Source organism: Telopea speciosissima, chromosome 6, assembly GCF_018873765.1.
Source record: "Telopea speciosissima isolate NSW1024214 ecotype Mountain lineage chromosome 6, Tspe_v1, whole genome shotgun sequence".
In the NCBI taxonomy this organism is placed as follows: domain Eukaryota; kingdom Viridiplantae; phylum Streptophyta; class Magnoliopsida; order Proteales; family Proteaceae; genus Telopea; species Telopea speciosissima.
This window is the reverse complement of record NC_057921.1, coordinates 21784595-21796083: the sequence shown is the minus strand read 5'-3', so window position 1 is coordinate 21796083 and position 11489 is coordinate 21784595. Positions and strand designations below refer to the sequence as shown.

Sequence of the window (11489 nt, the reverse complement as noted above, 5' to 3'; positions counted from 1 at the left end):
GTATCTTACCCCCGACCATCACGATGTGTCCTTCGTGATCCCGAATAGTTTCCCAATCGCGACACTAAGCTCATCGCCAAAGGAGGTGTCTAGCTATGGGGACACAGGGAACGCCTTCCGGTACTCTTTGCTCCGTGGACTCGTGCTAGGAGGATGATCGACAAAGTCATCATCGATAAATCTTCCCCATTTCCAGTTAAGGAACCTCTCCTCCACAGGCAGGCCAATGAACTGATCAATGATTTTGTGGCTAGGTTTGACCACAAGGGAAAATATCTCACCAGCGTACAAGGCGGCAAAATCTACACGTCACAAGAGAGAGAAATTATAATTAACAATAAATCTGAGCACGAATGTAACATCATCGGTCCTCGACCTAGACCAAGTGGAGGTGAACCAGGTAGGAGACACCTAGCCTGACTGGAGGACGCCAATGGTGCCGTATCTGAGGGATCCTAGCATTAATACAGATAGGAGAACTAAGTACATGGCTTTGAGCTACATTTTGGTTGGAGAGGACCTCTTTAAAAATGGGAAAGACGGTCTGTTGCTCAAATGTGTCAGCCTCAACGAGTCAATGGTAATAATGGCTGAAGTTCACGAAGGAATTTGTGGTGCACACCGAGCCGGCCCCAAAATGAGGTGGTTCATCAGAAGGCATGGGTATTACTGGCCCACCATCATGACAAACTGTGTAAGATATGCCAAGGGATGTCAAGCTTGCCAATGGTATAGCCCAGTACAGCAGGCCCCAGCCATGAAATTCAATCTTGTAGTGAAACCATGGCCATTCAGAGGGTGGGCCGTGGATTTGATCGAAAAGGTTACACCCGCAGCCACAAAGGGACATTGTTTCATAATTGTGGTAACTGACTACTTTACCAAATGGGCAAAAGCCGTGCCCATGAGATCAGTCACCCAGACCGATATCATCTAGTTCTTGAAAACCCAAATCATCCATAGGTTTGGGTTGCCCGAAACCATCACTTGCTATAATGGCTTAGTATTCACTGGGGATCAAGTCCTTACTTTTACGGTAGGCCATGGGATCACTATAACACATTCCACTCCCTACTACGCCCAGGGGAATGGCCAGGCCGAGGCGAGTAATAAAATATTAAAGAATTACTTGGCCAAGGTGGTGGAGGACAACCTAAGGAGATGGGCAGAGATGCTATCTGAAGTCTTATGGACGTTTAGGACATCGTAATGGAAAAGCACAGGGACTATACCATTCGCCCTGATGTATGGGCACGATGCAATTTTACCTATGGAAATAAGTGTCAGGTCTGCCAGGGTAGCATTTCAACAAGGGTTCACACCGGCCATTTACAATGAAGCCATGTTGGCTGAGCTCGAAGACTTAGATGAAGAGCGCCTTGCAGCCTTTGATCAAATACTAATGTAAAAGGAAAAGGTGGCTGTGACCTACAATAGAAAGGTGGTTGCCAAAAGCTTCCAGGAAGGAGATTTGCTATTGAAGGCCGTTCTGCCAGTTGGTTCTAAGGATCCTGCCTATGGTAAATGGTCCCCTACTTGGGAGGGGTCGTTCATAGTGCACCAAGCACTTAGGGGCGGGGCCTATAGGGTAAAGGAATTAGAAGGGGCTGTCCATTTTAAGCCCATTAAAGGAAAGTGTTTGAAAAAGTACTACCCCACGATGTGGGACCTGGGTTGAGGGGCCACCTCATTGCACTCAAAATGACCGGCGTAATTCGATCAGGCCGCGAAAGTGTCAAAGCACCAGGCATCAAGAGAAAATATTCATACTAGGGGACATCCACCCTAGATTTGGAACAGGCGCGCAGGCCTAAATAAAAGTGTCCTTGGGGAATGATCCCCAGAGTTCGTCCCATCGGGCTTTCAGCTCAATTGCCTCTTGTTGAGCAGAAGCCAGTTAAGCAGTCCATCCAGCCTTTAGTTTGGACGCTTCCGCAGTGATGACCTTTAGAGGTTCTACCGCCTTACGCAGGGTGTTGAATTCTACAAATGAGCTCTGTGCCAGTTGATCATTTTCTCCCCTCTTATGATGGGCCGCAGCGAGTTCTTCCTCCAAAAGAGCAATCTCAGAATCCAAGGAGGTGAGCTCATCCCAAAATTGCTTGGTAGCGATGCCCGATTGCTGGATTTTGACTTTGGATTCCTCCAACTGGGAGGTGAGAACATCTCCATCCTTAATGGCCTTTTTCAGGTCTCGAACAGACCTAAGGGTAGGAGGAACAGTAACAATCAAGTCCAGCATGGTAGGAGTAGCCTTGGCGACCCATGCCTTGGCTGGGTTTGGAAGGGAGGAACAGACTGAGAGTACTTGGAGTGGCGCAGTTAAAGAAAGCAGTCAATTAGAGTTAAACTCCTAGCAGGAAGCTCAACGATTTCAACAAACGATCGTTTGGCCTTCTCAACCTCTGAGGGGGCAGGGCTCGGGGCCTCCGCTAAAAGATCATCACTAGGGACCGTCATGAACTCTACCAAGGCAGAGTCGAAATCGAAGTCCTGGATGGAGGAAACACATGGTCAAGGAAGGGTACAAAACAAATAGACCATCAGGAAGGATAGTGTGATAACATACCAGGAGATTTGGAGGAGGACTTCGGGCTGGAGAAGGGCTCTGGGCCGGAGAAGGGCTGGAAGTGCCAACATGCTCTCCTGAACTTATGACCTTGGAAAGTGGGGATGAGGTAACAGGGGCGAGAGATTTTGAGGCAACCGCTTCATGGGAGCCCGCAGCAGGAACGTCCCCCTCTGAGTCTGAGGTAAGGTTCAGGAATGTTGGTGAGGACGATGAACGGGTTTTCCCTAGGTTACACTTAGAATGCCTCAAGAGGCCAGATGGTGCTTCTGAGGCCTCCTCACTGGTGGTCGCTTCCCGAAGAGAAACATTCCTGGGAGGTTTGCGCGCTACTTGCTTCCTTTTCTTTTGGGATTGCCCTGCTGACAACGGGCTCGTAAGGCCTGGTGTAACACCCCCTTTCTTGTTATGAATATTTTAATATTATACTTATTGTTCATTAATATTTTAATGTCCTTATGAATATTTGGCTATATTTGCATGTTGATAGCTTAAGATATAATAATATGTGAATTTTGATGCCTTGTGTTTTATATATTGTATTGATGATGTTCTAGGGTGTTAATGAGGTATTTTAGTACTTTATAATATTATATGATAGGAATGAATGCTTTAATAATTTATATAAAGGTCTTGTTAATTATGAAGTTTGGTTGATGCAATATATACTATGGTCTAGTGAAATTCTTAGCTTGTATTATTGATTAATGTAAATATGTGAATAGTATTTATATAGTAAGGGTTCTTATATATGGTATGGTATAGATTGGGTCAATTTAAGTCATGGGTGGTTCAACCCATGGTTTTGGGTCAAGACTTGGTTTTGGTTCAGTTTGGTTTGATTTAAGTAAATAATAGATGCATGTGGATAATAGGAACCTTGACCAAGGGTAGGACTAGAATGTGAAAGAGTTAGGTAAGCTTGCATGAGAATCTATTGGATAATTCTTGGGTGGAGGCACTATTTAAAGAACTATTCACCATGGGCATAATGGAAAGTTCAAAGAGAATTTGAATTATTACAATGAGAGCCATTATAGTTTAATTAGTTTAGTTAGTTTGCTTAGTTGTTAGTTAAATTGGTTTTATGCTTTATGCATTCATTTGGAGATTTAATTGAGAATTAGTATCATGTCTATATAATGGATTATTTGGGATTAAGCTGAGAAAAGATTCTTTTCTCCAAAGAATAAGAAGAAGAGGAAGAAGAAGGAGAAGAAGAAAGAAAAGAAGAAGAAAGAAGAGAAGAAGAAGAAAAGAGGAAGAAGGAGAGGGGGGAGAAAGCTTCAATGGGTTCAATCACTTGGATTTCTATGGTATGATCATGCTAAGATGATGTTGCATGTATGATCAAGGTCTTGTTTGAGGAGTTCATTGAAGAATCAAAGCTGCTAGAGTTGTTCATTAAAGGAGCTTCAAAGAGTTTGACGAAGAAAAGGCAAGAACTTGATGGTGAATCACTTTGATTATTGTAAAATGCTTATGTAATAGTTTTGATTTTGTTAATGGATATAGCATAGGTTTTTAGAAGTATTTTTGAGTGATTAAGAGTTCCAAGAATGTGTTTTATAAGCTGAAACAAGGTCCTCATTCGAATCCATTAAGAATTTTAGGAAGAAAACTCCATGTAAATCTGAAAATTTCTTGACTGATAGATTGACCACTATTCAGTCCGTGGATTGTATCTCCCTCATCTGGAACTCAAATGACCTTATTTTAGTGGCATTTGAAAATAGACTCAATTATCTACAACTTTTTTGAAATAGTAGTTTTCCCAAAACCACTCCTAAGAGGGTCAAAATCTCATTGTAAGTTCAGTAATCTGAACAGAACCGAATCTGGAAATTTCTTACTGGCAGAATGACCTTTATGCAGTCCGTGGGACATATCTCCCTCATATGGAAATCAAATGACCTGATTCTAAATCCATTGGAAAATAAACTCAATTATCTACAATTTTTTTGAATAGTGTTTTTTCTAAAACCACTCAAAAGAGGGTCAGAATCCCCTTGTAAGTTCTGTTATCTGAGCAGAATAAATCTGAAAATTTCTTGACCAATAGATTGACCCCTCTACATGCTTGGACTATTTTCAATGGATCTTTGGGTATTTTTAATGATGTGATAAGCCATATTAATGATCTATATAATTATTTACATAGGTTTTTTTGATTGAGCTTCATTCAAGCGAGCTTTAACGCACTTGGATCAAGGAAGGAGTTGAAGTTTGAGGTGGGGGTTTGTTATTGTTATAGCTATGATGAAATGCCTGTAAATACATGTATAATGATTGTTAATTGTTATGTATGATAGATTTGCAAATTTATAGTTGATAAGAATGCATAATGAAACGTTGAGTGCTTGATGCATTACATGATATGAATATGAATTCCATAAGATTGAAATATTAAAATGGTTGTACACTTTGTTGAGTTTTTCATAAATGAAGACAAATGGTTATGACATCATGAAAGTTATGAATGAATGAATTGATGATGACAATATTATTCCTTAAGAGAAGTTGAGGGCATCTCGAAAGATGTTGGGTCCCCGAATGGGTTGAGAGCATCTTGAGAGATGTTGGATCCCTGAATGGAGTTGAGCGCATCTCAATAGATGTTGGGTCCCCGAGTGGGTTGAGCGCATCTTGAGAGGTGTTGGATCCTCTATAGAATGTATTTCGATACATGAAATAATAAATGAGATAACGAGTTATAAACTAGAGCATGTTCAATTAAGTAATTTAGTGAGAATCCTTAATATGTGTGTTGTGTGCATACTACATAGTTCACAGATGGTTATGACCATACTTAATTAAAGGAATGAATAATGGTTACATTGAATAGTTTATTATTTTATTCTTTATCCATCTTTATCCATGCTTGTATATAGTGTACTTAGCACCCCACTGGGCGCAAGCTCACCCCATTCAAGTGGAATCTTTTGCAGATGCTGAGGAGTACACGGTGGAAGACTTTGGAGGAGGAGCACCTAGTTGATGTGATAGGCTCTTTTATATTTGTTTTGGATGTTGGTGTTCTAGTGTTGGAACTTTTTTGTAATAATGTTAATAAATGATGGAACCGTTTAATGTATTTAAACAAATCTTTCTAGGAGTTATGTAATGTCTATATCACTCTTTTGGTTCAGTAATTGACAGTATATATATTTATATGTAAATATATTCCTGCCACCAGTATTGAGTAAATTATGGAAATATTTTAATTAATGAAGTTGCTTCCGCATGTGTTAAAAATGGATGACCTGGGATATTGTTTATTTTAATTTATTATGGAATTTGTGACCTAAGGTTAATTACGTAAGGACGGGATCTATATCATCCGTGATTGGGTCCGGGTCGTTACGCCTGGGGGAGGAGCTTTTCGCTTGAGGGCAGTTTCAACACCAGTCTGTTGAGAAGAGGTAGGTCGGGCAGGTTGAGCTTCTACAAAAATACAAGAGTAGAGCAGTTAGTCAAAAAAAGCCAGAAAAGCATGAGAGGGCAAGATGACAGGGGTACCATGCTTGGCAGGGTTAACGGCCTGAACTGCACTCCTCGTACGAATCATTTTACAATCATCGGCGTATGCACCAGAGAATTCAACACCACCTAACCACATCCAAAGGTGGGGATTGATGAAGGTGTGGTAGGCAAGGGTGGTTGCCTATCCATAAAATTCTTGAAAGAAGGATCAAAGCTACTCATATCCACATAGGCCCTTTTGGCAACCTTACGAGAGTTCGCAGGTCAGGCTTAGAATTCATCGCGTTTCTCACGTCGGATTCAGTCTATGGCCAGGTCATGCCATCTCTGCATAATACTTCGGTCTGGCTGGTACATGATGCCAAAAGCCTCCTCATACTTTAAAATTGAGTTCAAGAGCGACTTACTTGGGACATTCTTACTGAGGCTCTTACCTTTAGCACCCTCTATCTACACGCCAGAAGCAGAGTCAGCATCATTAGTAGCTGGTGAACAGGCTTCAACAACAAAGGCAGCAAAGAAGGTTGACCACTGGGCAATGAACTCAGGAGAGACCGAAGGCTCAGAGTTGAAGGGCTGAGGGTGGAATCTAGAGAAGACAAAGTCACTCAGGAAGGTGACTCCATCAATCTGGTCTGGCTTCCTCAGGGCAGGTCGATCCGGTCCACCCCCATTCTCAGAGAAGTATCAAGGAAGAGGAATGGCCTGACAGAGGCCAAATTGGTGAGCGCAACACTGGGGGTTGTACACCTTCACCCCGCACGTGTTATTCCCTGAAGGTTCAAGGGTAACTCCAAAGTGAAGATGCCTACAGACTAAGAATTTCTGCCACAACGCAAGATCGAACTGGGGGTTTTGTAAGGCTATAGACAACCAAGAGGGAAGATCCCTATAGGCATGAAATGGCATAAACAGGGATGGAGAGTGGTGTTTCTCTAGCTGGAGGAAAAAGGCATGATATTCATCCAATGAGGGTTGTTCATCCTCTTTCAACTCCTGCATGAAATAGAGGCCGATTGTTCGGCACTCAAAAATAGGGGAAGGAATGTAGAAAGATGGAAAATAGGCCCGCAGCCAGAGTTGCAAAAGCCAGAAGGGGCCACCACCAGACTTAAAGTTGGACCAAACTATGGCATTGTAGCCCTTGTAGAGCGATGCCAGGGCAAATGAAGCCAGGTCCACAGAGCGGCCTTGAGACAGGGCGTTGGCCAAGTAGAGATAGGTCTTTGCAATCTTGTTAGACTTAATGCAAGCAAGGTAGCGATAGATCCAGAAGAGGAGAAAGGCCATAAATTTGACCTCTGTGACTGGGCCCTCTGTCTGACGGATAACGGACAGGTACATACCATAACTAGCCTTTTTCATGAAATCCAGGTCGTGATGCACCTCAAACCCTTTTGAATCTTGGGTCCCAGTGGATGCACCATTAAATTCTGGACCAATGGCTTTGAGGCCAGTCAGGGCAGCCACGTCCAAAAGGGTGGGGCTCATAGGGCCGCAAGGAAAAAGGAAGGTGTTGGTAGAATAGGACCAGAAGCGGATAGCGGCCTACAACAAGGAATGGTCAGGAGGGACAGAGACCTTAGACATCTCCACAGCATCAAGAATCCCTAAATTGGTCAGGCGCTCGCGTTGATCGTCGACAACCTGGTCTACCCATGTCTCCCAATTAGGAAGATATAATGGCCAGAGACGACTAAAGGGTTTTGGTTTGGCGCTGAAGGGCCTGGCAGAACAGAGAAGAACAACTTCCTCATCGTGATGAGGGAAGTTGGAAATAGGGACTGGTGTGAAATGCTGAGCCAGACCAAGCACAAACAAAGGAGCTTCAGGGTTAGGGATGAGTACCTCAAATCGAGAAGAGGTAGGAAGCAGGGCTTGTTTTGCTTTTAGGATCCTCTCCAGCTCCTCTTCTTTCTAAGAAATGACAGGGAAAGGTGGAAGATCTTCCATTGCACGAACAGAGACAGAGATGGAGGAGTTGAGGAAGATGATGAACAACAAAGAGAGATGGAGTCCTGGGGATGGGAGATTTAAAGGAAAGCCCAAAGTGGAGGAGAGGTGACGTTGGTTTGAATTTTGAAATTCAAATAAGAGAAAAGTACTCCGCCAACTGAGGAGAAGACCGACAGTTGAAGCAATGGCCAGGACGGTGCAAGATGGAAACCCCAAGGTTGACACATTGGAAAAGGATGAGGGAGAGTTTACCAAGGATTGCGCTGATCTGACATGGCAAAGGGATTTTGGCCTTGTAATCAATGGGGACTTGGAAACCTAAAGGCCGACGTCAGAAGTTACACAACCTCCTAAGACTTTGGGCCACGTGGCATCGCCTCAAGAGTTTGTGAGAGGCATTGTTGGGACCCATTTCATGCTTAATAATGAATCAGACACGTCATTGGTTGAGGGTAGCATGGGCTGACCAGGTTAAAGGGAAACGGTTGAGAGAAAACCGTTCAAGGGGAGATGCTCCCTAATTCCCAGCTAAAGGATAAGGCCCACCATATCCACAATAGCGTGGATAGTAGAGCACGTTTAGGGAAATGCCTTGGTAAAAGGCTACGTGGCAAGCAAAGAAGACGGGGCATAAAGGCCACTGGAGGAAATGGCGACTATAACGGCCAGACAAAGTTCTTGTTGGATCCATATATAAAAGCTAAGGGAGTTGTCGCACAAGACACATAGAACAACTCAACACTTTACTTTTAGCATCTACTTTTCCAACATTTACTTGTTAGTTCTTTATTTTCATCCTTTTGGGAGATGTACGCTGCAGTCATCGAACTATCCATTGTAAGGAATAAGGAATTTATCCACCTTGGTAGAATGGTATAATTTGATATCGACTTGTTTATTTCCTATTATTTAATTAGTTCCTTTAAATTCTTTGTTTGTCTTCTGTGCATCACATAAATTCCTGTTGGTAATCTTTTTCTCTGTTGTTTAAAGTCCTATTGAGACCTGTGCCTTCAAAGTCTAATCCAAAGGTCCTTAGAATTTCTTAGGCACGAGGGAATTCTAAATTCCCTAGTTGAAAGTCAGATAGGCAATTCCAGCCCGTTTGAGCCTGCGTCAAAGGTTCTGGCACGCATGCACCTACTCCACCCCTGTGCCACTTTGTGAGAGTGTTGGCCATTTTTTCCACTAATAGTTGTCTACCATCAAAAGTTCTGGTCGTATATTAGTTTGCAAAATGGAATGATCATAGAGCAAGGGAACCACTCTACTTTATCAGAGAACAAGAAAGGTGCTTATTATAAGCTAATCAACTTATAGCAACAATAACAATGACAGTAAAATGAGTTAATGACCAAGAACACTGGTTGCATATTGTACCTATATTCTTTTTGAGTTATTGTTTTTCTTACCAAGAATAAGTTTATATGATAAAAATGTCTTTTTTTTTTCTTTTCTTTTTTTTGGTAAACATGATAGAAATGTCTTACTAGATCAAATAATTACAGAATGAATGAATGAAGATTATCCATTAGTTGTTGGATTTATGTGTCCATCAAACCCGATTCGGTCTAGTTTGTTCCGATTTACTTTGTATTAAACCTTTTATACATTTTGGTTTAATATTATCACATGCGATATAAACTTTTTGAGCATTATATGCCTGTAAGTTTTAGTTAAAATGATAGTTATGACTAGGGCTTGGGATGGGCACCCTTATCATATGGTCGTCGCATTGGGTATGCCTAGACATGTTGATGTCGGGGTACGAATGTGAGTGCACATTATGATGTGCATTGGCGAAGAATCTACTGTGTCGATTCCCTCATGTATTACTGCCAGATATAGGATGGGATAGACATGTGTCATTGAGACCCTATACCTGAGAGGACCTTGTCATTGCAAAATGTGACCGCATTGTTTGGATCATCAATGACTAAGATTCAAGAGAGTCAAAGCCGGTGTTCTGGGAATGCACGAATAGTTCGTGAGTGAGAGAGTTACTCAACATGGTCATCACTGCTTGATTGGGGAACATCAAGATAGAGATTGTCTGTGGATGGTCAGACCAGAATCTGGATCCAGTACATGTAGTAAGCCAATTAGTCCCTATAAGCTAGTAGTGTTCAGCAAACTTACCTGTCAATACATCGGGGTTCGCCTTAGCTTCTTCATTCGTCATCGCAAACACCTTTCCTCACGTCCGATTGTCCCATGGCTGAAAAAACCTAGCGTAGGGCTGATTCAGCGAGTTGTTGCTGTACCCACGCGTTCTACAATCTCTGGCCATATGCCCTTCCTTGTTGCACTGGTAACACTTAAAGGGTGGAGCATCAGGTGTTGAGGCTTGGCTCACTTGACTTGTTGCCGGTCGGGCTGGCAAAGCTACTGTTGTCGCTTGACTCATCGCTGGTTGAGTAGGTTGATTAAATGTGGGGCGAAAAGGGTTCTGACCCACGTTCGGCCTACAATACGGAGTCGAGACGGAATTTGAGTTGGTTCCGTGGTAAACTTTATTTGGCCCGGCATAGGTCTGGAAATTATTTGGCCTTTTGCCCACGGACGACGTCACAGCTTTTTCTTTCTCTTTTTCCTTAAATCTATCTTCTATGGTTTTCACCTTGTCGACCATCTGAGCATAATCCCTAATGTCCATGATTGACAACACTAACCCGATCTCAGTCTTGAGTCCTTTCTCAAACTTCTTCGCCTTACTAACTTCCCCTTTCAGGTGCTCTGGAGAAAAATGGAACAAGTCCTCAAATCGTTGTTGATAAACCAGCATTGACTTGGTTCCTTGCACCAGTGCGATGAATTCTGCTTCTTTTTTATCCCTGAAACTCTCTGAGAAGTAGTTCGTGAAGAAAACTTCTTTAAATTGCTTCCATGTGGGATTTGGGTGAGCAGGTTCCAAATTAGGCTTTGTAGCTTTCCACCAAGCTTCGACTTCATTTTGCAATTGATAACCTGCACATATAATCTTTTTTGCGTCCATGCACTCAAGTACTTCAAATGCCTTCTCCAGGGCACTAACCCACCGTTCCGGCTGCATTGCTTCAGAAGTTATTTTGGAAAATGCAGGCGGTTGGAGTTTCTTGAATCTTTCCATAACCTTGAAGGTAGAGTTCTCTGCTAAATGTTGAGGCATAGGTGGTGGAAATAGTATAGGCCGGTTGGGTGGTGGTTATGGTGCAGCGCGTTCATGCATCATGGTTGCAAACTATGTGGACATTTGACTAAGCAATTCTTGTTGCTGTTGCATGGTCCGCATCATTGTGGTCATGAATGCAGTTACATCACCGACTGCCACATTTGGCTGAGGTGCTGCAGCAGTGGCTTGTGCAGTCGCTGGTGCCTCTGATGAAGCAGCCGATGCTTCAGAATTTTGAGCCTCAGTTCCATTAGGCAGCCCAACCTCCGGTACAACTCGAGTTTGTTTTCCTTTGCGACCTCCACGAGAACCTCTTCTGGTGTTGTCCAT

The 11489-nt window shown here is 42.8% G+C and overlaps 1 long non-coding RNA gene across 1 annotated transcript in view; it reads left to right on the top strand.

Annotated features, from left to right (window-relative positions):
- The first annotated feature begins 5401 nt into the window (after positions 1-5401).
- Positions 5402-11489, top strand: part of LOC122665364 — a 28185-nt gene continuing 22097 nt past the window's right edge. Inside the window, exons 1-2 of the long non-coding RNA XR_006333477.1 lie at positions 5402-5413; positions 10394-10398. This is a non-coding gene — a long non-coding RNA (uncharacterized LOC122665364). The remainder of the gene's footprint in view (positions 5414-10393; positions 10399-11489) is intronic.